The 26850-nt window shown below is 41.8% G+C and overlaps 1 long non-coding RNA gene across 12 annotated transcripts in view; it reads left to right on the top strand.

Moving 5' to 3' along the window:
• LOC149127989 (uncharacterized) overlaps nucleotides 1-26850 on the top strand; it is a 159262-nt gene that overhangs the window by 36550 nt on the left and 95862 nt on the right. For 10 of the 12 annotated variants that reach the window (XR_016230193.1, XR_016230201.1, XR_016230196.1 and 7 more), the window contains one exon: nucleotides 17671-17728. This is a non-coding gene — a long non-coding RNA (uncharacterized LOC149127989). Of the gene's footprint in view, nucleotides 1-17670; nucleotides 17729-18028; nucleotides 18898-26850 lie in introns of those variants that run through there. The other 2 variants (XR_016230199.1, XR_016230194.1) reach the window with 1 other exon arrangement.

Here is a 26850-nt window from a genome sequence, read left to right as displayed (position 1 = left end):
CTAATTGGTTACATGTCTTTGCAAATATATTGTCCAGTTTCCTTTCCAGCTGGATGTGGCCATGTGACTAGGTTCTTCACAGCCAGGTGGCTAAAGGAATATAGGCAAAAGCAATATGGAAAATTTCTTTTTCTTACCTTGTACTGTCCTCTGCTTCCTATTCCTCTCTTTGTTCAGGACAGAATATAAATATGATGACATTGAATGAATTTTGGGCAAAAAAGGAAATACCCAGGAATTGATAGGAAAAGCAACAAATCAGAAGGAACCTTCTGGGGCTGGCATTGTGGCATAGCAGGTTAAGCCTCTACCTGCAGTGCTGGCATCCCATATCAGTGCTGATTTGTGCCCTGGCTACCCCACTTCCAATCTAGCTCCCTGCTAATGCCCCTGGGAAAGCAACAGAGAAAGGCTGAAGTGCTTGGGCCCCTGAACCCACATGGGAGACCCAGAAGAGTCTCTAGGCTCCTGGCTTTGGGAGTCAGCCCCAGCTATTCCATTGCAGCCATTCTGGGAATGAAACAGTGTATGGAAGATTCTCTCTCTCTCTCTCTTTCTCTCTTTCTCTTTCTCTCTTTCTCTCCCGTGTGTGTTTGTGTGTCCTCCTTTTTCTGTAACTCTGCCTTTCAGCTAAATAAAAAAAATATTTTTTAAAAAAGAAGGAAACTGAATCTTGGGTAAGATAGAGCTAAACCTGCTATCTTATTTAAACTACTGTTATTTTAGTGCCTAATAAAGCATTGAACCAAAATAGAATGGTACATTGGCACATGTACATTTTTGGCAAAAAAGAATATGGATTTCATTAAATTTGCAAAGGATTCTGTAACCCCATGTGGTTGATTAAAGATGGCCACAGATTCTTTAACAGACCTCCCTCTGAGGAGAAAGTTTATGTCCGTTTCTCTTGAACCTGAGCAGAGTCCATGACTGCTTTGACAAACTGAATACAAAGTTAAGTCAAGTCATGCCAGCTTCCGGTCCAGGACCTTAAGAGAATGGCAGCTTCCTCTTCCTGTCTCTTGGGAGACTGACTTTTGGAACCTGATTGCCATGTTGCCTATGGAGAAGTTTGTGTAGAAAAGCTTCAAGACCTCTTACTTTGTATTTCCTTTAAGCCCACAGTGATTCTATAAAGGTGACAGATAATGCTTATCTTTTAAAAAGATTTATTTGTTTATTTATTTGAAAAATAAATAGGGAGAGGGAAGCAAATAGCTCTTCCATCCAGTGGTTCACTCGCCAAATGGCAGCTTGGACTGGGCCAGACTGAAGCCAGAGCACAGGCAGTCTATCTGGTCTCCCTTATGGGTGGCAGGAACTCAAGTACTTCAGTCATCATATGCTGCTTTCCAGGCACATCAGTGGGCAACTGAATGGGGAGAGGAGTAGCTAGGATGTAAATTAGTAATCTGGTATGGGATGCAGACATTCCAAGTGGTGGTTTAACCCGCTATACCACCTCATCAGACCCTATAATCCTTATTACAGGAGAGGAAAATAAAGCAGGAAGTTTAAGTAAGTTGATTAAGGCTACTGTTAAGAAATGGTAGATTTCTTCTGTGAGTCTGACAGACTGCATATAAAGCTTGTGGGGTTTTCCACCATGCTATACTGCTCAATAAGAAGCAAATATATAGTATAAGTTGTAAACTGGGTTGGTAACATAACAGACTCTATACACTGGCCTTTAAATGCTACCATGAAAAGATAGCCACCATATTTTCATTTATATTTTGGATTTTCATTGAGACACACATCAAAATTTTGAAAATAGTTTGGAGCTGGGCATTTGGTTAAACAGTTAAGATACTACTTGTGACACCCACCTTCACTATTGGAGTACCTGGGTTTCAAGTCTTGGCTCTGTTCCTAATTCCTGTTTCCTGCTATTTAGTACCCCGTGAAGTGACAAGTATTGTCTCAAGTGGCTGAATCTCTGCTATCTACAAGGGAGAACTGGATTGAATTCTCAGCTCCTGGCTTTGGCCTGAGCCGCCCTTGGCTGCTATGGGCATTTTGGAGAATTAACCAGTGGATGAGACTCTCTCTCTCTCTCTCTCTCTCTCTTTCTCTCTCTCTCTCTCTCTCTCTCACACACACACACACACACACACCACAAATGAAACAAACTAAACAAAAATATGTATTATATCTGTGATCTAGCCAGATCTTCATGCTACCCAGGAAAACACTGAAAAATGGTTCTGCTAGCAGTAAGGAAACCCTGATCATTTCCCCCTCTTTTGTTCTGAAGAATGTGCACTTGGAAGTATCTTGGCATTTGAATTGTATTCTGCAGGATGCACCTCATGATCCGTGTTTTTTATTGGTGCGTGCCTATCACTCACATCCCTAACGCAGCACTGCCTTTCCTGCACAAGCATCCCACTGTTCAATCTCTGCTTATGAGTCTCCCTCAGATTCTGTTGGAACACGCCCAGCTAATGCCCAAACATGACCCCTTTGTGTGGATCCATGCACAGTGATATGTGCAGCCAATCTGCCAGCCCAGCCCAACATGCTCACACCAAAGCCTGCATTTCTCAGCAGGAATATAGCAAACCAGATGTCAAGTGCATATTTCCTGAGTACTTTATGGGATCCACAGAGAGGCTCTCACAGTATGGCTCAGGCCTCAGTTTAGTGCAACTTGTCAAAATGAATTGTTTCATTTCTGGACCACAAATGCCAGGTTGAGAGCAAAAAATCTTAAAGAAAATTCTGTATATGGGTTTAGGCTTTCATGTTCTTAATTAAAATCCTATGGACTTGAGAATGCTACAAGATACTGGGACTGAAAGGAATGCAGGAATCTTTCTTTTTTGGAAAACAGTGGAAAGCGGGATAATAAACATCTTCTGTCTTAGCTTATATAGCTACAAAGTAGACGAGATTGGAACTTCCTCCATGATCTTGATGGCATCTCCAAAGGAGACTGGGCAGAAATATGACGTTAAGCAGAATTTCACAAAGGAGAGTTTCCAGGAGGAATTCTCCATAATCTTGAGAAATGCAAAGTTCAGCAACAGGTTATTAAAGAAATTCTCAATTGTTCTCTGGGGTTTTCTAGCTAGATGTCCCCAGTTGGACCATCAGTGGCTGTTTACTTATTTCCTACATGCACATAGGAATTTTTCTCTCTAATTCCTTGGCAAGTACAAGTTAATCTTTCATGAAAGACGTTCCATTAATGCATAATAGCTAAGAATTTTGTTTCTGCATCAGGCAGAGTAGAGTTAGAACGTTGGTTCTGGTGCTCCTTAGTGAAGAGTCTTTGGGCAAGTGAGAGATAGGTATTAGGTGGAGTTGGACAGTGTGCATCTCATTCAGGTTTCCCACAGGTCAACTGAACTGTTATGTGTACTAAGTTCAATCTAGTGCTCCCCAGAGTCAACATTCCATACATATTGGGTTGTTAGTAACATTATTGATATTATAATAATTTTATTGCGATAACTATTAAATAATTATTTTTGATACTGACTGATTCAGCTCTTGCATCAACGATGTTGCAAGATAGAGATCTTTGGATGACCTAAAAATTGCCCACAAATTCTGTTTTCTGAATTAATGGTGCCATAATGTAGGTTCCCAACTCACTGTCTGCTGAATAAAGTATAAACACGTATTTTCCACAATTTTTTGTTATCCCTAGTTTTCCAAGTTTCCCCTCAGTGAGTGAGCCACTGCCTGCCTTCTCCATTCTGCTTGGCTATTGACATTGAAGGGTATGCCTTTTAATCTCTGTGTTTAACCCAGCTTTAGTTAACACAGTATTTTAGTGGGTACAGAGCCAACAGCAGCTGGTGGGATTTGGACCAAGTGCTACTGCTGTACAAAGAGAATGCACCTTCTGGCCAGTTTCCAACTAGAACACACTTCCCACTATCTTACATTCTGATATCATGGGCTGTAGAAAGTTTTATGAGCCCAAGTGACTTCAGGTATCATCCACTGTCACCTATTCAAATCAATTCATCCTTTATTTGGCACTGTGTTTTTTTTTTTTTTTTTTACAAATTTCTTATGATGTCCAATCTAGCTGCCGAATCTTCTTTAATTATTATAATGATCATTGATTTTTCACTTCTTAGTGTTTAAGTTAATTATGCACTCTATTTTCCTGTATCTTTTGAGGGTAAAGACCATTTTGGAGCTTTCCTTTATCATCTACTTTTCAGCCCAATGAATATTTGTTAATTAAAATTGATTAACTTACAGAATAAATAATTTTCTGATTTCCAAAACCAAAAGTCTTGGATAGTGTCAAAAGTAAATATTGTATAGAATGTATATATTTTAACTAATTACATACGTATAGATTTTAATTTTTAGGGGTTCTATGACTGATTCACATCTTAATTCTTCTGCCTTCTCATATATGAGTACATATCTAAACTTTCTGACTCAATTTGTTAATGTTTAAAATTCAAATGATATATTTACGTATTTTCTTCTTCAATATTAAATTTGATAATTTCTGTGAAGATATTTAAAAAGCACTATGTTATCATTACAGGCAATCCTATATTTACAAGAAATAGTATCAAGATGAATTTCTGGTTTGCCTTTATTATGATTCTATTACCAACACAATTATATAATAACCAGCTGATACCTACTTTTGAACAAGTGACTCCATTTCCAGCATTCATGTATCTTTTTTTAAGATTTATTTATTTATTTAAAAGGCAAAGTTACAGAGAGAAGGAGAAAAGGAGAGGAAGATCTTTCATCTACTAGTTCATTCCTCAAATGGCTGTAATGACTGGGGATGGGCCAGACTAAAGCCATGAGCTTGGAATTCCATCTGGATCTTCCATGTGTGTGGCAGAGGTCCAAGGGCTTGGGTCATCTTCTGTTGCTTCCCCAGGCACATTAGCAGGGAGCTGGATAGGAAGTGGTGCAGCCGGGACACCAACCGGCATCCATATAAGACGCTGGCATCATAGGCATCAGCTTCACCTACTGAGCCACACCGCCAGCCCTCCAATATTTGTGCAACTTGTTTGGTCTCCCTTGCAGACAGATCATTGAATTGAAGTTGTTAACTGCTTTTTTACATTCGTGGCTGTCTTCCTCACATGGCCACATTCACATCCCCAACTGGAAAAAAAAAAACAACTACTTCTGCAGACAGGTGGCCTCAAATACTGGGATGGGGGAAAAAATCTTTTTCTAAACAAAGAAATAAAGACAATTAAGCACAACTCAGTGACGCTACTCAGATCACACTGCCACCATCTTCAGCAGCCCAGCAGACCTCAGGTTCCCAGATCCCTGTGGGTGGTCTCCAGGAGGCAGAGGAGGACACGCGCTGGTGATTTGGGAGCCCCCTCAATGGTGTTGTAAATAGAAGTGAAAGAGGCTGGATTTGACTTCGATTTTTCCCTTGGATCAGTTACTTTTTAAGAGCCAATTCTCCTGAATATTTGTCTTTCCTGTTCAGCAAATTATTTAAATAGTTCTTAAGAAACAGCTGGTCAGGATTCTGTTAAGGACATCTGCTTTGAACATCCAAGGTACCAAATCCCTTTATTAGTCATATGCTGCACGTTCCTCATCAGATCCCTTTACATGAAGTCCTGGAGGTTCTCTGCTTCGGCGGTTCTTTTAAGCGATGATGAGCTGCTCTCTTGGCAGGGTTAGAAGCCTGGTGGTGCCACTTATCTGGCTTCTTTTAAACATGTTAGGCAAAGCCTTTAATTAACATTATTGCTCAAGTAAAAATGTGATTTCAATTTGCAGAGTTTGCAAGGGAGAGGCATTGGACTGGCAGAGAAAGCTTGGGGGATTTACCTATTGACATGGTGAGGTGCTTCAGACACCATAAAGTCATATATATCACATCACAGAGGCTGGTGGTAGGTACACAATAAGTGCTTTCTAACTTAATGATGACCTGGCTAGAACTGGCCATGTATATGATATTTAAATCCTCACTATGGTGCACTTGTCAGCCAAATGCTGCCTTAGCCTATTCTAGAACATACCCACTGACAGAGAATTCCTGAATTCTGGATACAGCAAACAGAGCTGAGCCCACTCAAAATTAATGTACAATTTTTTATCTTCTTTTTCTCTTGAGCCGCTTGCCTTCATGCTTGTTAGTACCTTTCCCCACCTACTAGTCCTTATGCAGCTCCCCACATCCCTATCCCAACAAAGTCCACTCCGAAGAAAGGTTTTTTTTTTTAACATTTTTTTTTATTTGACAGGTAGAGTCATAGACAGTAAGAGAGAGAGAGAGAGAGAGAGACAGAGAAAAAGGTCTTCCTTTCGTTGGCTCACTTCCCAAATGGCCACTATGGCAGCTGGCTGCGCCAATCCGAAGCCAGGATGCAGGTGCTTCCTTCTGGTCTCCCATGCGGGTGCAGGGCCCAAGCACTTGGGCCATCCTCCATTGCCTTCCCAGGCCACAGCAGAGAGCTGGACTAGAATAGGAGCAACCGGGACTAGAACCCAGTGCCCATATGGAATACCAGCGCCGCAGGTGGAGAATTAAACAAGTGAGTCACGGCGCCGGCCCAAAGAAAGGTTTTGACAAATCCTTTACTCTAGAGTAATAAGCAATAGCAGCTCAGAGTACTACTTCCTCTTGGGAGAATGTGCATTTGGTCAGAGGAAAAGTCTTCAAGCTAAAAAAATTAATATCTTTGAATGAAATTTGAGATGCCTATCAATGGTTGGGAGATTCCCGTATTTCCCCTAGCCAGCTGCCAGGACTTCCAGGACCCTTAAGTTACAGCCTGTGGGCAGCTGTCTTTTGTCACTGTATGGAGTCCACTTTCAAGAAAGAGAAAGCATAAACACGTGTGAAAATGTGATTGGCTCAAGGTTAGAAAATTCTCTTTTATTTCTTGGGAAGCGCCTTGGATTTTCATTTTTAAAAAATTACTTATTTTCATTGTATTTCAAATCAGAGAGGTATTTATTTATTTCCACTTATTTGAAAGGCAGAACAAGAGAGAGAGAGAGAGAGTTAAGGGGGGGAGAGGGGAGAGGGAAGAGAAAGAAGAGAAAAGAGAGAGCGAGATATCTTCCATCTGCTAGTTCAGTCCCCAAATATCTGCTAAACTGGTGCTGGGGCCACATTGAAGTCAGGAGTCCAGAGCTCAATCCATATGTGTGGCAGAGACCTAAGTACTTGAGCCATCATCTGCTACCTCCTAGAACGCTCATCAGCAGGAAGCTGGAGTGGGAGTAGAGCAGCCAAGATTCAGGCCAGGTCTTGGATATGGGAGATACAGGAGGGTGGTGTCCCATGGGAGGACTTAATGGCTGATCCAAATGCCTGTCCCCTTTTCCTTTTTATTCTACTGATTACAAATTTAAGCATAGTGCTATAGTTTAATTTTCTAAAAAGTTACCTTCTGTGAATTGGGGGCACAACAGAGATATTGTACTGTACTATTTTTGAAACATATTATCTGATCTTCGGTGCTTTCCTTCTCTCAAGTAAACACAAGAGTACTTCAAGGAGTTCATGGAAAAAATGGAATAAAAAGACAAGTTTATTTTGATGCAAAAATATTTTAAAATCCATGCATACTTTTTTATACAGTATGAATTTTCCATGAACTATTTGAAGACTCTTCATATGCTTGAATTTCAACAATTTTTGCACCCAAATACACATCTTTTCATTTCATTTTCCACAACCTTTTTGAAGTACTGTCATACAAACATTTTATTAGGGAAATATTTTCTAGCTACTCTCATCAGCCATGACTAAAGCTCTTGAGTGTAAGAGAGCAGTTAGTATTTTCTCCTAAAAGTAGTTCTTATTCAGCCAATCGCAGATTCAGGGGTGCTCTGAGCATACATAAGGGTAACGAAGATTTGAAAACCAGTCCCTAAAAGCTGCCCACTCCTCTTGAGACCTGCTGTACCTTGGGTGGGGCTTGAATTTGTTTTTGTCCCTGCTCAAAGATCTTTTCAATAGCCAGCAGTACGAAAAAAAAAATGCTAGAATTAGAGGCAGAATGTACTTATCACCCTTGTCACCAGATTAATCCTGTGGCCAATTCTTTCCCTGGGGAGCCCAATGGAAATCTTTTGAAACAGAGGTCTTGCATGAAACCTGGAGGCAGTCCTGCTACTCTTTTGAGGGGAGAGTGAGAGAGACATGAGCTGTATGTACTGCCAGGTGCTCCCAGTCATGGATACAAATACCCAGATAGCAAAGTAGCAGTGGGAACAGCAAAATACAAGCACACACTTGGCAGCTTGAATACAAAGAACAGGGATTGTTCCAAAGAGAAAAACCAAGCTTCAGCTATCAGGGCACTTATGTAGATGAGGGTGATAGCAAGGACAGAGTCACAAACACAAATAGAGGGCATGGATGATCCATTTGAGCAGTCTATCCTGAGCCTTAGAACTCCTTTCCACTCTCCATGGTGAATATTTCAAGGGGAGGGAGGCAAGGAACATATTTCCCTCCCTTGCATAGTGAGTGTCTGGGATCATTAGGACTCGAAGTAGAAAAAAGGAAATAATTTGACAAAATGCCCAGAGGCACCACATGATATAAAGCATGACATTTTTCACATATGTGTAGGCTTGTTGCAAAATGGGCATTGCTTCTAGAAAGGAGAGCTTTAAAAAAATGCAGATACACAGTCAACTTTTAGTTATCTGAGCTAATGAAGTTTGTAGGGGATAAGCAAGGAAAGGCACTTTTTTTTTTTTTTTGCAAGACAGATGATCAAAAGCATTTATGTATGGTTTCAGGGAGCTGTGTGTATATGCGTGTTGTGTGTGAAGACAGACGTAGCATTCTGTGCATTTCTTGAGCTGCTATTAAAATGTATTTGCCGCCTATGAATATGCTGCAGGAGAACTGGAGAAGCCTGATATTTCATCTGATTTCTACTTTCTCTGTTGAGGCCTGGCTGTGTGATGCTGGAGAAGTCAGATAACCTTTCTGGGTGCTACCGACAAGACAAAAAAAAACAAAGTATTGACCTTGATATTCCGTTGATGTACGTCCCAGCTCTAAAATGTAATGATTTTAGTAAAGTGTCCAGATACATTCCAAGTATGTTTTCTGAGAGTGGAGCCATGTATATTTATTGGAGCTGGGGGCACAGATGGAAGGGATAAAGAAGAGAGAGATAATGAAACAAACTTAGAAAGGAAAAAAATTAGGTGTTTGGGGGCCAAAAAAGTAGATTATGTGATTCCAGAAGTAGATAATGAGAAAACGCAGGTTTTCTATGATCCTTGCTGCAAGTGTGCGTTCATTCTGAGTATCTTTACCAAGGGCTTCTCACCTGAGCTTTATCAAGGGGCTGGCACATGACATGAGCTAGGCTACCACACCTGCTCTTAAGAACCTGACAATCCTTTGTCTCTTGTGCAGTGTGCATAAATGTGTGCACGGGGCAGGGAGTGAGTGTTGAGTACCATAGGTGTTGGTTCCAGCTTTTGATCAGTCCTGTCCTTGTGTCCTGAATTTCCCTATGAGGCAAGTTCCTTTGTACTACCTGGTGTCACAGGGCCCATCGGAGCTCTAAATAGGTTGATGTGGCACAATTAATAGGAAAAGAAAAGGAGGACGAGGTTTCTAGGAGGGAGAGAAATTAAGCAGGTGGACAGATGGTATTGGTAAAGTAACCACTTAAAAAATGTTTTGGAGGTGGGCATTTGGCCTATTGGTTAAGTATCCCTTGGAATGATGACATCCCATATTAGAGTGCCTGAGTCCAGGCTCTACTTCCAATTCCATTTTCCTGCTAATGAGCATCCTTGGAGGCAGCAGGTGATGGCTCAAGTAGTTGAGTCCCTGTTATCTGTGTGGGAGACCTAGATGGAGTTCCTGGCACTTGGCTTTGGCCTGGCTCAGTGCCAGCTGTTGGAAAATGGGCAAATTGAAGACCTCTCTCCCTCTCTCTGTGCATGTCTATGTGTTGCTTTGTCACTCTGCATTTCAAATAAATGAAAATAAACATTACAAAAGCAAAAAAATTAAAATGGAGTCAAAAATAAAAAAAAGTTTTAAAAATGTATTAGGCTCAGCATTTTGGGGATAGAAAGATTCTCCTTGATTTTCCTGCTCGCACCTTGTTTCCTTTCTGCTCACGACAGCCTAGCTGATCCTGAAGCCATGGGGCAGGGCAGCCTCTGGAGGAGAGCCCATTTCTCGTTGAAAGTCTCAGCACACAACTTCATCAGTTTGCTCAGCACAGTCATGATCTCAAAAGCAAGGTTCTGTGGAGAGAGGAAGGAATCTCTATGCTAAGAAAATCAACTCAAAGAAGGAGTACTGGTGGATTTTCTGCTTGAGTTTCACTCTGTGTCAAGGACAGGGATCACTCAGCCCAGGACTAAGGCAGGGAAGCTGTCCAACGTCCTCCCAATGCTACTGTCTTCCTTATTAATATTTTTCAACAACAAGCCTCGTGGGCTCTTGCCATGTATTCGGAGAGGAATTCTGAATACTGGCTTAAATAGACCAGACAACATGGTAAGTTTAAGGATTTTATTTAGTGAGAGAAATGAGTAGGAAAGAGAGGGCTTTATTTAGGGGAGAAAGAAAAATCTGGATACTAAGTCGGGTCCACATCAAGTAGAGAGCAGGCCAGGAACAAGCCAAGGGTAGCAAGCATGCAGGCAGGAAAGCAGAGTGCGGGTGACATGAAGGCCACGTGCCCCAAAGGCATGGGCAGCAAGGGCAGCACAAAAAGGAGGGGCCCACTTTGGTCCTTGCCTTTTATTCACTCCCAAATGGGAGTGGTTACATAGTCTGATTGGCAGGTGGGCATCCAGGTGGCATCAGGTAGGGGCATGAGATCACACAGGGATGTGGTGATGGTGTGATCTTCCAGCTCACAAACCTACTCAGTCTATCCTATCTGCCTGCCTATATCGTCAAGGCCCAGAATATGGTGAGTCCTGGGTGGACCCATCTGTGAGTGCTTATATGTCAATTTTCCAAGTCTACCCAAGGGAGGAGAGGAAGTTTATCTATGACATTGGCTAGGTAAGTGGCTTAGAGGGATGTCACAAAAGGAAAAACTGACCCAGAGTTGAGGGCTGTGCAGTGGACCCCTTAGCAAGGGATGACTAAGTCTCTGAATTACTTCCATAATATGATGTTTAATCATACACAATGTGTTAGACTGTATGGGTGTGCCGTAGTTTACTCACGAAAATCTCTATTCATATGCATTGGGTATTTTCAATTTGTTCACAAAATTTTATTCTAAGTCAAGAACTCCAAGGCAGTTCTTGCAACTTTTGATTTTCTACATTTGCTATCAAGGAAGTAGAGTTACTCCATTGGGGGACACAGATTCTCTGGCCCAGATGAGTGAGATGAGAACAACAGAACAGCCCTGTCGACCCAGAACTGCCTGCTGGAAGCTGCACATGAGGGTTTCTCAAAGGCTCAGTTGGTGGTTCTGCGAGCATCCAGATGGAAGAACCTATCGCTACCCAGAATCGGTTTGTTTCTAAGTCTGTTGCCCTGTGGGTATGATCTTAGGGAAGATTCTGACCTCCTTGAAGGAATGAGCAGTGAAGACAACAACTGTGCTATTTGCTGAGAGATGTGAGCTCTCCCCACTCCCTGTGATAAAGCACACAGTCAGGTTGGTGCCCACAGAGTGAGGGTACAGTAGTTTCCCTCTCATGTGAGATTTTGCCTTCTGCACTTGCTGTTCTATGTAGTCAACCATGGCTTGAAAATATTAAATGAAAAATTCTAGGAACAAATTCCCTTTTTGTAAAAAAAAAGTTTACTTTTTATAAAGATTTATTTATTTATTTATTTGACAGAGTTACAGAGGGAGATGGGGATAGAGAGAGAGAGAGAGAGAGAGAGATTCCATCTGCTGGTTCACTCCCCAGGTGGCTGAGCCAGGCTGAAGCCAGGAGCCAGGAGCTTCATCCAGGTCTCTCACATGGGTGGCAGGGTCCCAAAACACTTGGGCCATCTGCTGCTGCTCTTCTCAGGCCATTAACAGGAGGCTGGATTAGAACTGGAACAGCTGGGACAGTAACCAGTGCTCGTATGGAACGCCAGCATTTCAGGTGGTGGCTTAACCTGCTATACCACAACACTGGCCCCCATAAGTTTTAAATAACATATGTATGTATGTATAAGGAAAGGAACACAGTTTTATGTGGAATGTTCAGTACTATCTGTGGTTTCAGCCTTCTGTGGGACATCTCAGAATATATCCCCTGTGGATGCTGTGGCATTGTTATTGTACTACATAAGAATATGAAGTTTTACTGTCTGGGATTTATGGAGAGATGTCACACTTCCCATTTTTTTATGTATAAGAAGTATATCCAGAGAAGTTTCTGTGTGAGAGCTTAAATATCGTTGCCCAACCTGGGTTCCACAGAGCACTTGTGTACCAGCAGAGATAAAGATTTGGGGGCTGGTCGGTGCTGCGGCTCACTAGGCTAATCCTCCGCCTTGCAGCGCCAGCACACTGGGTTCTAGTCCCGGTTGGGGCGCCGAATTCTGTCCCGGTTGCCCCTCTTCCAGGCCAGCTCTCTGCTGTGGACCGGGAGTGCAGTGGAGGACGGCCCAAGTGCTTGGGCCCTGCACTCACATGGGAGACCAGGGGGAAGCATCTGGCTCCTGGCTTCGGATAAGCGTGGTGTGCTGGCTGCGGCGGCCATTGGAGGGTGAACCAAATGGCAAAGGAAGACCTTTCTCTCTCTCTCTCTCTCTCTCTCTCTGTCTCTCTCACTGTCCACTCTGCCTGTCAAAAAAAAAAAAAAAAAAGATTTGGGGGCGATGCAGGACAGAGATGTGGCACAATATGTTAAGCCACCACCTGCAGTGCTGGCATCCCACGTGGGCACTGGTTTGATTCCTGGCTGCTCCACTTCTGATCCAACTCTCAATACTGGCTAATGCATCTGGGAAAACAGTGGATGATGTCTAAGTGCTTGGATCTGGGTACCCAAATGGGAGTCCAAAAGAAGCTCCTGGCCCAGCCTCAACTGTTGCAGCCATAGCCATTTGGGGAGTGAACCAGTGGATGGAAGATCTCTCTCTTTGCCTCTCTCTCTCTCTCTCTCTCTCTCGGTCTCTCTGTAACTCTGCCTTTCAAGAAAATAAATAAAGCTTAAAAAAGAAAAGAAATTTAAAAAAAGATTTGAATGTCAAAATAGATTTGTAAAATGAATTTATCTTCTTCCGTGGTGAGAAATCCTGCAAGGAGAATTAGTTTGTGTTTCCACCAATGAGACCTTAGGATACTAGGATATTATGGAACACTGCTAGGGTATGTTGACTTACGACATTTTAGAGAGGGCTTAATAAATGGCTCTCCCATTACAGTGGAAAGAAAATGGGCTTTACCTTAACTCCAGCTGTATAAATTGGTGCAAATACTTCATTCCAACAAGCTGCAGACAAATCACTTACTCTCTGAGCATCAATTTCTTCACTTCTGAAATAGAGGTGCAATGAGGACCAAGTGAATTAATATGGCTGCAGTCCCGTAAAGGATCTGCCACACAGTAAATATTGCATAGATGCTGGTCCACCCTTACACTTAATTGTATCCTTTTCAGGGTTTTCATAATAGTGGCTGAATTTATACCACGTAATCAAGTGCAAGGCCAACCTATCGCACGTCTTAGTAGCTCATGTTTATTTATCCGAGCTTTCTCTCCTAATATATGAACCCACAGTGCCTCAAAGCTCCATCCAGGCAGACAACATGCATTCCGCACCATGAAATCCCTAACACTGGGCTTCCACGGTCTGCTTGGAATAGTAATGGGGCATCCCTACTCAGAACTTGGTGATGTATGGTAGAACTTTTGTGTTTTCTATTATTTCTTGTTAACAGTCACATCATGCCCATTCTAGTTCAATTTAGGGTTTGTTCTCCTCATGGTGAATAGGAAGCTTATCTCCTAGATCTTTTTCCACTCTCAGAATTAAGAGTGGCTGGGCTTGGCCACCAGGAACCGCACTTGAGAGTAGACTTTGCTGAAGGAACTGGCAGTACTCCTTTTCCACAGCAGTGCAGTGGCTGCTCCCTCTGACTTGCTTCCACACATGCACATTTGTGCCTGCAGAACGCATTGTTCTGAAACCAACTGGGACATAAGATTCCCTGGAAATATGGGAAGACTGCATTCATCGTGAATGACCCTAAAACCATTACAGGTTGGGGATGCAGGGAAAATAACTAACACTCTCTAATCAGCTCGCAGTGTGCCTCACTCTGTCGGACATCTTATGTTCATTATCTCTTTCAATTTTCACAACAGCTTCTTGAAGTAAGCATTTTCATCTCCATGCTAGATAGCACCAAAGATTTATGGAAAGTGCCAAGCACATAGGGTAGATTTGTCTTCAGTCAAATGGAGCCAATGTTTATCCCATTCACAAGTAAGAAATAAGTTCACATCTATTTTGCAATTTGTCTATGGTCATGGAGAGAAATAATGGCAAATACAGAATCGAACCAGGTATCCCAACACGAAGTTCTACACAGTTTCTATTGAACACACACATTCCAGAAAAGACATGGAGGAAGGGCTCTGTTTGTGGTAGTATAATGCTATTCATCCCTGCTGTCTTTTATTTTAACCCTTTAAAATTGTGAAATATAATGCAATTATAGAAAAATGGAATAACTAAAAACACATCTGCTTATTTATTCATTACTAGTCTGTTCTTAAAAGCATTTTCAAATTCCACAAGGCTTCCTGATCATAACTCCCCGTCCCACACATTATGGGCAATGTCTGTGCTTTTCTTTTTGTCTGTGTGTCTTCTCCTATCATACAAGGCAATTCTGTCTACTTTAGCAGTCTGATCATCATGAATCATATAGAACCTACTGTTTGGTGTCTCACTTCTTTACATCATCAATCCCTTCTGAGATTCACCAAAGAAGTTGTATTCATTTACCCCTTTTCATTACTGTAGAGTGGCCAGTCACCTTGGTTTTCTGAGAACTACCAATTTTAAGTATCTTCATCTACTGAAGAAATCGTATACATATCATATAAATATAATTATTAATTATTAAATAATAAAATAATAATTAAATTATTGGATAATTATTACTTATTTAATATAATTAAATATTATAAATAATTATAAAATTAATTATTAATCTATAATAACATATTATAGATTATATACATTATATATATATATATATATATATTTCTGTATTCTCTAGTTTGTTCCACTGATCTATTTGCCTGTTACTTTACCAGTTTCACATTGTCTTGATTTTTGTGACTTTGTTATAAGTCTTCTAGTCTAGTACTGTCAATTTTCTTTCTTCTTTCCCTTCAGTAATGAATTAGTTATTTTGGATCTTCTGCTTCTCCACATGACTTTAGAATCACTTCATTGGTAACCATAAAATAACTTCCCTGGACTTTGATTTGGACTGGCCTGAATCTACAGATTGAGATGGGAAGAACTGACATATTACAGAGACTTTCCATCCATGAACGTGGACTACTGCTTTAATTATTCAGTTTCTTCTTGATATCTTTCACCAAAGTTTTGCCTTTTTTGTTCACATAGATCTCATAAATACTTTCTCAGACTTATACCCAAGCATTTCACTTTTTTGGTAGGTATAAGTGTAAACATAAAATGTTTTTTTATCTCAAATTCTGCTTGTTCATTGTTGGTAAATAGAAAGTAATTAATTTTGTGTATTAACCTTATGTCCTGCAACATTTCTAAAATCACTTGTTAGTTTCAGAATGTTTTTATAGATTCTTTTAAAAAATTTATTTATTTATTTGAAAGGCAAAATGATGGAGAGAGAAAGAGAGGCAGAAAGAGAGACCTCCATTTATGTGGTTTACTTGCCAATTGCCAGAAACAGCCAGGAGTGAGGAACTCTGTCTGAGTCTCTCGTGTATGTGGTGGGAACCTATGGACTTGGCCCATCATCTGTTGCCTCTCAGGAACATTAGTGGGAAGCTGTAACACAAGAGGAAGTGGGACTCAATCCCAAGGACTCCAGTATGGAATGTGGGCATCTCAAGCAGTAGCTTAAACTTCTTGCCCTGCTGTTCACCCTGATCGCTTGATTTTCTACAAAGAAGATCTTGTCATCTGTGGAGACAATTGTATTCCTTACTTTATATTTGTGTGTCTCTTTCATTTCCTTTTCTTGTCTTATTATATTAGCTAAGATTTCCAGTTTGATGCTGAAACCAGTGGTGACCATTAACATTGTGTTCTGATCTTAGCAGAAAAGCTTCAAGTTTCTCGTTATTAAATATAATGTTAGCAGTGACTTCTTGTAGATGTTCTCTAACAAACTGAGGAAGTTTCCCTCTATTTCTTATTTGTTGAGAGTGTTTTTTTTTTAAATCATGCCTTGGTGTTAGGTTTTACCATGTGCTTTTCCCTTAATTATGGGTATTTTTATGTGAATTTTCTTCTTTAACTTGTTAAGGTGATGGATTACATTAAGCTTTTAGCATCTTAGATAAAGCTAATTTGGTTGTGGTATATACTTCTTTAATACATCGTTGGATTCAATATATCCACATTTTGTTGATAATTTTTACATCTGCTTTCATGAGAGATATTGATCTGTGATCTTCTGATAATGCCATGGGCTTGGTATTGAGGTAATGTCAGCTGCAGAGAATAAATTAGGAATTATTTCTCTGCTTCTCTCTCCTAGAATATATTGTGGAGAACTACTGGAATTCCTTTCTTAATTATTTAATAGAATTCACAAATCCATCTGAGCCTGGTGCTTTCTGTTTTGGAAGATTTTTTAGCTATTAACTCAATTGCTTTTACAATTTTTTTTTTTACAGGCCTATCCACATTGTCTATTTCTTCTTGTCTGACTTGTGGCAGATTGTACCTTCCCAGGAGTAGGTGTAGTCCATCTAAGTTATCACATTTGTGGGTGTTCATATTATTCTTTGATTTTCCTTTTGTATCCATCAGCCATGTAATTATAACCCCTTCCAATTCTGATATTATTAATTTGTATCTCCTAACTTTATATTTTGCTTTATTTTTAGTTAGCTTTACTACAGACTTTTCGGTGGTATTGATATTTTAAAGGAACCAGATTTTGGCCTCATTGATTTTCTCTATTGATTTCCCATTTTCAAATTCATCTCTACTTTTTTTTTTTCTTTTTGACAGGCAGAGTGGATAGTGAGAGAGAGAGAGACAGAAAGGTCTTCCTTTGCCATTGGTTCACCCTCCAATGGCCGCTGCGGCCGGCGTGCTGCGGCCGGCACACCGCGCTGATCCGATGGCAGGAGCCAGGTACTTCTCCTGGTCTCCCATGGGATGCAGGGCCCAAGCACTTGGGCCATCCTCCACTGCACTCCCTGACCACAGCAGAGAGCTGGCCTGGAAGAGGGGCAACTGGGACAGAATCCAGTGCCCCGACCAGGACTAGAACCCGGTGTGCCGGCGCTGCGAGCCGTGGCGCCGACCAGATCTCTTTCTTTTCTAATATATACAATCAATGCTATAAATTTCCTCAGAATACTGCATTTACTGTTTCTCACAGATTTTGGTAATTTGTGGGTTTGTTTTCATTTAATTCAAAATGTTTTAAAAATCTATTGAACTTTTTCTTTTACATGTGATATATTTAGAACTATGTTGTTAAATTTGATAGTATTCTGCAATTTTTACGGCATTTTTCTGTTATTTGCTTTCCTTAGATTCCATTGAATTGTGGTTTGAGATACAGAACAACATCATTCCTTTAAGCTGGTTAAGGTAAGTTTTATAACCCAAATGCGCTCCATCTTGGTGCAGTGTTCATGTGAGATTCAGAAGAATGTGGTTCCTTCTGCGGGTGGAGGAAGTAGACTGTATCTAGTCAATTGATGGTGTTCAGTTCAGTCGTGTCCTTTCTGGTTTTCTTCCTGCTGGACATGCCCACTGCTGATGTCTGGGCGCTTAAGCGTCCAAATGCAGTAGATTAACCCATTTACCCTTGCAGCCCTATCAGCTTTCATGTCATGTATTTTGATGTTGTCCTTTTTATAAAAAGATTTATTTATTTGAAATTTACAGTGACACAGAGAGAGAAGAGGCACAGAGAGAGAAACAGAGAGAGAGAGAGAGAGAGAGAGAGGTCTTCCATCCGCTGGTTCACTCCCCAATTGGCCACAAATCCAAAGCCAGGAGCCAGGATCTTCTTCAGGTCTCCCACACTGGTGCAGGGGCCCGAAGACTTGGGCCATCTTCCACTGCTTTCCCAGGCCACAGCAAGGAGATGGATTGGAAATGGAGCAGCCAGAACTCGAACCAGTGCCCAAATGGGATGCTGGCACTGAAGGCAGCAGCTTCACCTGCGACGCCACAGCGCCGGCCCCTTTAATGTTGTCTTTTAAGGCAAATACACATTAGAATTTATATCTTCCTGGAGTGCTCCTTTGATACTGTGTAATGTCATTCTTTCCTGTTCAGAAGCTTACTCTGTCTGAAATTAGTACACCTACTCCCACTCTCTGCACCCATTAGTTTAAATCTATATGTGTCTTTAGATTGTCATTTTGACAATCTCTGTCTTTCAATTGTTATATTTAAGCCATTGATGTTTGCTATGATTTCACTGTATTTATTATTGTTTTCTATTGGCCTTGCTGATTCTATTGGTCTTCTCCTTGAAGAGTTTCTTTTGACATTTCTTGCAAGGCATGTCTCCTGGAAACAGATGCTCTCAATTTTTAGTTGAGGGTCTTCCCTTTTCCTTCTGTTTTGAAGAATGACTTGACAGGGTACAGGATTCAAGGTCAGTACAATTTTTTCTCATGACACTATATATTTCACTCCACTGTCTTATTTCTAAGAAGTTGGATCTGATTTTTTATTCCTTTATTTGTTAAGTGTATGTTTTTCTGCAAGCTTCTTTCAATCATTTTTCTTCAATTTTACCTTGAACAAGCTATGCTTAGGTGTAACTTGGTGGGGGGTGGCAATTTTATCCTGCGTGATGTTTTCTGCATCTGTGGTTCCTGGATCTGTGGTTTAGCGTCTGATACTAACGTGGGGGAAATTCTCAGTCGCTACTGCTGAAGTGCTGTTTCTCTTCCTTTATTCTTGTTCTGCTGTGCCTGTTATGCAAAGTTCCAACTTTTGTAGTTTGCCCACAATTCTTGGATTTGTCTCTTTTTTTTTTTTCAGGTTTTTCTCTCTTTTTAGTTTTGAGAATTTCCAGGGTCAGATCCTGCAATTCAAGAGATTTTTTTTTCCTTAGCCGTGTCCATTCTACTTTTGAGCTCATCAAAGGCTTATAAAAGCTTAATTTACAAGGTTTTAAATTTCTGGTGTCTCTTTTTTGATTCTTTCTTAGGATTTTCCCTCTCTCTGCTTACATTTTCTATCTATTCCTTCTTGCTGTCTCTTTTTTCCATTAAGTCCCTGTCTCATTAATTATATGTCTTAAATTTTTTCTGATTTGCTAGCTTAACATTCCTCCTCTATCTGACTTCCTTTTTGATGCTTGTTCAGTCTGTTTAACTGAAAATTTTACCTTTTAATATGCATTGTAACTTTTTTTTTTTTTTTTTTTGTGACATGGACAGGATGTACCCAGTAAAAGAAACTGCAGTAAACTAGAATTCAGGAATGTAGTGGTAAGGCATGGGGGTGGGAGTGCTCTATACCCCTATGGTCTCCATCTTTTAATGAGCTCTGGATCTTGCACTTCACAAATACTTTCTCTTCAGGTGGGACAGGGTAGTTAGAGGGAGCAGGAGCTGGAGATTTTCTATCCCTCAGCACGCTACTAAAACCTTAGGAGATGTGAATGCTACTCATCCTTTTCTCCTGAAGGCAGACCTTGCTAAGAAAACCAGAATGCTCCTGCATATTTAAAAATATGGTTCTTGGCCGGCGCTGCAGCTCAATAGGCTAATCCTCTGCTTTGCAGCACCGGCACACCGGGTTCTAGTCCCAGTCAGGGTGCCGGATTCTGTCCCTGTTGCCCCTCTTCCAGTCCAGCTCTCTGCTGTGGCCCGGGAAGGCAGTGAAGGACAGCCCAATTGCTTGGGCCCTGCACCTGCATGGGAGACCAGGAGAAGCACCTGGCTCCTGGCTTCGGATCAGCATAGTGCGCCGGCCACGGCAGCCATTGGAGGGTGAACCAACGGCAAAGGAAGACCTTTCTGTCTCTCTCTCTCACTGTCCACTCTGCCTGTCAAAAAAAATAAATTAATTAATTAATTAAAAAATTAAAAAATGGTTCTTTTTTGCTTTCTGTTGCTGGAAGCATGGAATGATATTCACAATAAGAATCTAGTAGTCTCTGGGGGTAAGACTCACAAAAGTGTGGCAATCTCCCTATGAAACCCCCTGGAAGTTTTTTATTTTATTTTATTTTTTATTTTTAGGTATTTATTTGAATGACAGAGAGAAAGAAGGAGAGACAAGGAAAGAGAGAGATCTCCCAATCACCAGTTTACTTTTAGAATACCAGCAACAGTCCAGGCTGGGCCAGAATGAATTCCTGGAGCTAAGAATTCAGTCTGAGTCTCCACATAGATTCAGGGGCACAACCAGTGGAGCCAGCACCTGTTGCCTCCCTGGGGTAATCGTTAGCTGGAAACTGGATTTGGGAGTAGAGCCAGGACTCAAACCCAGTCACTTGGATATGGGGTGCTGGGGTCCCAAGTGGTATCCTAACCACTGTGTCAAACACCCATGTCCTGCTCCCATTCCCCTGCCCCTGACCCTGGAGTTTCTGTGTCTCCGACTTGTCCGGACTAAGCCTTCAATAATACATCAGGTAACTTTCCCTATTCCAGTGCTGGGTCCCGCTCAGTGTTCTGCCAAGTTGTGGTTCTTTGTATTCATTTCTTTGTCTACCCCACTTGTGTAGACAGTGCCTTCCTTTTCTTTTATGGTCTAATAGCTGTTACCAATTTTTCATTTTGAACTTTTTTACCAATTAGGACAAGGAGGTGTCTTCCAGTCTACTTGCTTACTATATCAGAAAATCTGAAAATTATACTTTGGTACTGAAAGTTCTGTGTTCCTTCATCGTGGGCCAAACTGGGGTAGTTGGTCACCTTATAAGTATTCATAACTTATGTTGATGATCATGGACATTTGTTGTGTTTCCATGTCTTATTGAGGCAGGAGTCAGGGACTGCAGCAAACAGCAAAAAAGAGGAAAATGAGAAAAATACAAAAAAAAAAAACCACTAAAATTGTTTTACATGCTTAAATTAGAATAACTTTCTTTGCTTGCTTAACAGTGCCAGTTTAGAAAGCAGCTAGGTTGGAGCTGGCATTGTGGTGTAGCAGGTAAATCCACTGCCTGTGAAGCCGGCATCCCATATGGATGTCTGTTCTTGTCCTGGCTCCACTTCCAATCCAACTCCCTGCTGATTTTCTCAGAAAAGCAGCAGAAGATGGCCCAGGTGCTTGGGCAGCTGCACCCATGTGAAGACCCAGAGGAAGCTCTTCACTCCTGGCTTCTGCCTGGCCCAGTCTGGGCTGTTGCTGCCATCTGGGGAAAGAACTAGCAGATGGAAGATCTCTTTGTCTCTGTCTCTCCCTCTCTTTCTGTATCTCTTCCAAAATAAATGCATAAATCTTAAAAAAACGAATAGAAAGTAGCTAGCTCACAGATAGCCTACCTGCTTGCATGAGATAACCCAGAGCCCAGGTGGGAAAGGCCGAGCCCAAGCAGCCAAGCCAAGGGAGAGGACAACTGGAGTGAATCTTGTAAAGCACATGGTACAGGATGTTACATGAGGGGTTGCATAGTGAATGACCAAGGGCCAGGTGGGGGACCCTGATGGGAGCCTCCCCAGTGACACCTGCGGGAGTGTCCCGGCAACATATTTCTACCTTGGACCTCTGCCCAGAGCCTCGCTGGCAGTGAAACTTCTGGCCAGAGTTGGTGGTGGTGGTGGGGTTTCCTGACAATGACGACCCCTCTCCCCACTCAAATTTTTTGCCTGTAAGCATGCAAGTGGAGTCACCAAGGGGCCCTGGAGGAAAACACACACACACACACACACACACACAAACTGAGCTGAGTCTCTCTTTCAGAGGCCCAGCTCCCATCTGCTTGGGGAGTGTGCTTCACCTGCTACAGTAAGTCTTTGTTGCCTATACTTGCTGTCTCTGTGAGTCTCACCCAAGTCAGCGTCTCAAGCTTGAAGAACGTTGTCTTTCACACCTACAGCAATGTGTCATTATGAGTGATACTGCTGTAAACATTTATGTACATTTCAATGGAATACTCAAGCATTTCAAGGCAAGAATGGAATGCCTGGGTCCTAGGACATGAGTATCTTCAACTTTAGTAGAAAGTACCAAAGAGTTTTCCACAGCTGTAGTATAACTTCCATTTCCATTGTTAGTCAGTGACAGGGAGGTGTTCTTCAGCCTCTCCATCACTTAAAATCATCAGTCTCTTAACAATGGCAGGTTGGTATGTGGTGACATCTCGCTGTAACTTTAATTTATCATGGATCCTTTCTTGAAAGCTGTGTGCCAGAACCCTGTCAGAATCCAGGCAGACTTGGCATGTGGTCACCCTGCATCCCATATTACCTTGGGGCATTAGAACCATCATTGTGCCTGAGGGAGCCAACCTGCCCTCAGACTCACACAAGTGAAGGGAGAACTCTTGACGACCTGCGAATAGGCAGAGTGCCCTTAGCCACAAACAAGAGGCATCGTTAGCTGGCGTGATCCAATCTCAATCCTTCATCCTAGCTCTCATCACCATATTCATCAAAGATTTTAGAACGTTATCTGGACATTGTCAGTCTCTACTATTTTTCTATTTTCTTTGTAAGAGCAAAGAAGCCAGTCCTACCGATGTTCTCTTTCTCTGTGGCACCCCATCAATGACGTTCTCACGACACACACTGGCTCTGTCTGACACCTCTAATGGTGGTAAGGTATACATTGGCCAAACTAGTAGTGAGCAAATTTTGATCGAAATTGTTACAGTCTGGACACTCTTTGTCCTTACTGTAGCAACATCAGAGGGCTGCCATTCCAGACATCAATGAGGCCGGGCGCTGCCTTCCTCCTCAGACGCCTGCTCCTAGGACTCCAGCAAGGGTCTTCCAGATACTGGGAACGGTTGGTGCAGGACCCTGCCAGGGCAGTTAGTTGCTGACCTCTATGGCATGCTCTCTCTGCAGTGGTCCCCATAAAAACAGACACTGCAAGATTCAGAAAGCAAGCTAAGGGAGTGTCAGTTATCAAGCCACTCAGGAAGGTCCCTAAGAGTTCTCTCCTTCTAGAAGGGCCAGCACCACTTTCCCCAGACTGTGAAGTGAGGCTTTCCAATCATGTTTGAGTCTTGCTTACTTTACCCTAACAGAAGGACTTGTTTTTCCGTTCGTTTTTGCTTTTCTCTCTTCTAGTTGTTTGTGAGTTGGTCTAACAATGCAGTGACTGGTTGTGTTCTAGCCCAGGCTGCCGTCTCTGCTAAATCTGCTTTCCTGGCTTCTTGCTTCTGGGATTCTGGGCTGGCAATGAGGTGTGGAGCTATAAAGACTCTGTTGCTTGGTAATTTGTCCCCTTGTTTGTGACTCACGTATTCTGAGCAGACTCACACTGCCCTGGCAAATCCAGTGAGGTCACTCTTTTCATCCTTCCCAGAAGATATATTAAGGACAAAGGTGAATGCATAGAGATTTTCAATGAGGAGCAGTGTCATTTCAGGTCCACTTGGCTTATAAACACTCCATATACATCGGTACTGAAATGCATTTACAAGCCATGTTTTTATTTATTATTATTTTCTTTTAATGTTTATTTGACAGACAAAAAGAAAGAGAGGAAGAGAGAACTCTCTTCCATTGGTTACTCCCCAAATGCCTGTAATGCATGGGACTGGGCAGATCCAAAGGCAGGAGTTGTGGACTCAATCCAGGTTTCCCTCGTGGGTGGCAGGAACCCAATTATTTGAGCCATCACTGATGCTTCCCAGGGACTGCATTAGCAGGAAGCTGGAGTCAGGAGCTGGAGCCCAGAATTGAATTCAGGTACTCTGATGTGGGGTGTGGGCATCTTACTAATAGCTGCCAGGCCAAGTGCATACCCCACAAGCTACGTTTTTAGAACTAAGGGGTGAGTAGAATCCTAGGACTTCCCGGGAAGGAAACAATTTCCTCTACTGTGACTATATATTCAAATTCAAATGCTGTTTATGATTTTATAGTGGGATATAGAGTCACACAACAGGAAATGTGCCAGAAAGGGCTGCTGGTTAGGATAGACATTTGAAAAGGGAGCCATTTGTTTGAAAAGCTTCAGGCTCCTTTCTCCCCAAATCCTTTCCTGTGCTTAAATCCAGAAAGTTGAAAGAAAAATACATTTGTAACTATTTTTCGAGGAATCTGGATATCCTGCCACAGTCACCCTCTGCAGCCGGGCTTGAGGCAGTGTCCCAGTGTAACCACAGCCTTCTGCCCTCTCGAAGGCGTTCGCTCACTGCTCCCAAGATGCGGCCCCAGGGTCATCCGAGGCCACTCTGTAGCTTGGCGTGGAGGGCTACACACAGTGGATTTGGCTGTCTCACTGTAGCACCAGCTGGTTGTCTATGGTAGGAAAGAATTGAAAGAGTATTTTACACCATAGAAATTGTCTTCCAGGCCCAGATGGACCGTTGCTGTTCTAGCTTTGACAGGCCAGGATAGATATATTCAGAAAGCCTTCCAGCTATTTAGTAACTCTTCCAAAACACTGTCAGCACCCATGCTAGGATGCAGGGAGTGGGAAGGAAGTCTAAGTAGGGAACTAAGCCTAGTTAGTATATATTTGCATAATTATCTTTCAGTGAATGGATGTGTGACTGGGGGCAGGGAGGAGGTCTCCATGGACACTGAAAGCCAGAGAGGAGCTGAGCCTCTCTGGGTCGCCCCCCTGCCTCCTCTACATAAACTCTTGTGCATTTTACCGGTCAGGTTCAAAGAGAAAAAAATGCATCCAAATCAGCTCACCTGGGAGTTAAAGAACTAAGTTTGGGCCCCAGGCTCTTAGGTGTATTTCCTGTGCTCAGATGGGCAAGGGTCAGCCTGGGGCCAAGTCCAAGGACAGCCTCTTGTTGAGGGTGGGGAAGAAAAGGGAGCAACAGTAAGCTTCTGAGGCCTCTGTCATCTACCTGGGATCAAAGATGTGCAAAAGTGAGCTTTTTTATTTTATTTTTTTGAAAACATGATAAAGATACTATAGAATGCATGGCAGCAGCACCCTGCATTTAAATATAGCTTTGTGACTGTTAGCAAAATGATGTGGTTATGAGCTGACTATTAATATAGCTGTTTGCCTGAGACAGACACTAGGGGGTGGGGAGGAAGGGTGGAAAGGCAGCGGAGAGGAAGGGGGACAGACAGTGAGAGCGAGGGCAAACACTTCACCTGAGTTCCTTACCAAAGCGCTTTTATTTTTAGACGACGTATGCCCTTTTTGGACTAGACGTGACTCTTTCTCTTTGAAACATCTCAAATTAAAGCTTCCAAAAATGACAACATTTGTCAGTCATGGAGGGCAGAGGAAGTGAAGGTAGAAGTGGCCTCCTGAGTCTGCCTCGTTTACTGTCATTGACATTCATAGAATAATTTTGTGGATTGCAGAAACTCCTAAAATGTCAATTTTTTCCCTTGTTCGTAGCATTGTCATTCTTCAATAAAATTTCTTCAAGCTTCCTCGACCTGCATATTTGAAAGAAAGACTGTACAATCCTTGACATGGGTTTTGGTCTTTGTGCCTTTTGTGAGAAAACCTTTGAGCTTTCCTTTTTGTTTTGTTTTTGCATCAGCCTGTAGAACGTAACATTAAACTCTGGCTTTATGATTATTTATACTTTAAAAAAGATGACACTTAAAGTATTTTTTACTGCCTTACATTTTTTCAATCAGCTCATTAGTCGAGTTGTTGTCCTTTTGGGGTGGGAATTACTAATTGTGTTTTCATGGGATGGGAATTAATCATTGGCCTGCCCCTTGCCTGACGGAAGTGTATTAACATCCCTAAGATTGCTGATTATCAGTAAGAAATAAACCTCCTGAAAAGAACAAATCTGGAAGAAACAGGTTCTCTCAGGTACGGCAGCTGACTTACGGTCTGTGAGAAAAATGACTCCATGTTTAAAGTGAAACACCAGACTGTTTGGTTATTAGCCAGTTTCATGTAAATAGGAAAAAAAAATAATCTCCTGTGGCTGTATTTCCTACACTTTCCTCATTTAAGAGGTCCGAATAATTTAGATTTTTGCCCAAGATATTCATTAGAGGGGAAAGAAAAATTCAAATGTGTTTTCCATTGGAACCAACATTAGTAAGAGGGCTGACTTCTTTGAAGAGTCTCAAGTGTCTAAAATTGTCTTTTTGTTTCAAGTCAACATTGTTCTAGCACAGACAAGTCAGAGTGCTTGTAAAGAAAAATAGATGCCTCTTCTATATAACCAATTGAAAATGGAGTCTTCCTTTGTTATTTTAAATTATAGAGGTAAGTTTTCAACTAGCTGTTGGGGTCAATTCATATCATTTCCTCCCATCTGATTCAGTGTGCAATTATTGAGCACACACTGTATGCATTGGGTGAAGGGAGCAGTAGCTTTGGGCACACAAAGGTGTCTGCTTATGTACATTGCCTCTGAGAGGTGCATTCTGAATTCAGGTACTGAATGCATCACACCAGAAGCCAGGCCTTGCAGGCTTTTAGATATCCTAAGACTGTTCCTTGGTTAAAATCTTTTGCCCTCAAATCATTTTCTTAAAATTAAATGTGTGTCCTGGAATGGAATTTCTGAATGTATGATTTTTGTGAAAGGTGCAAATTCCCTGAAATTTCTGAATGTATAAATTTCCAGTAGACTCTGCCGATGCTAGTACTGAGATTCCTTGGGCAAGATATTT

The sequence above is a fragment of the Oryctolagus cuniculus genome, chromosome 2, assembly GCF_051225735.1.
Source record: "Oryctolagus cuniculus isolate XC-2025 breed Fujian yellow rabbit chromosome 2, ASM5122573v1, whole genome shotgun sequence".
NCBI lineage: Eukaryota > Metazoa > Chordata > Mammalia > Lagomorpha > Leporidae > Oryctolagus > Oryctolagus cuniculus.
Note: the sequence above shows the minus strand (reverse complement) of the source record. Positions and strands in the feature narration are given on the sequence as shown.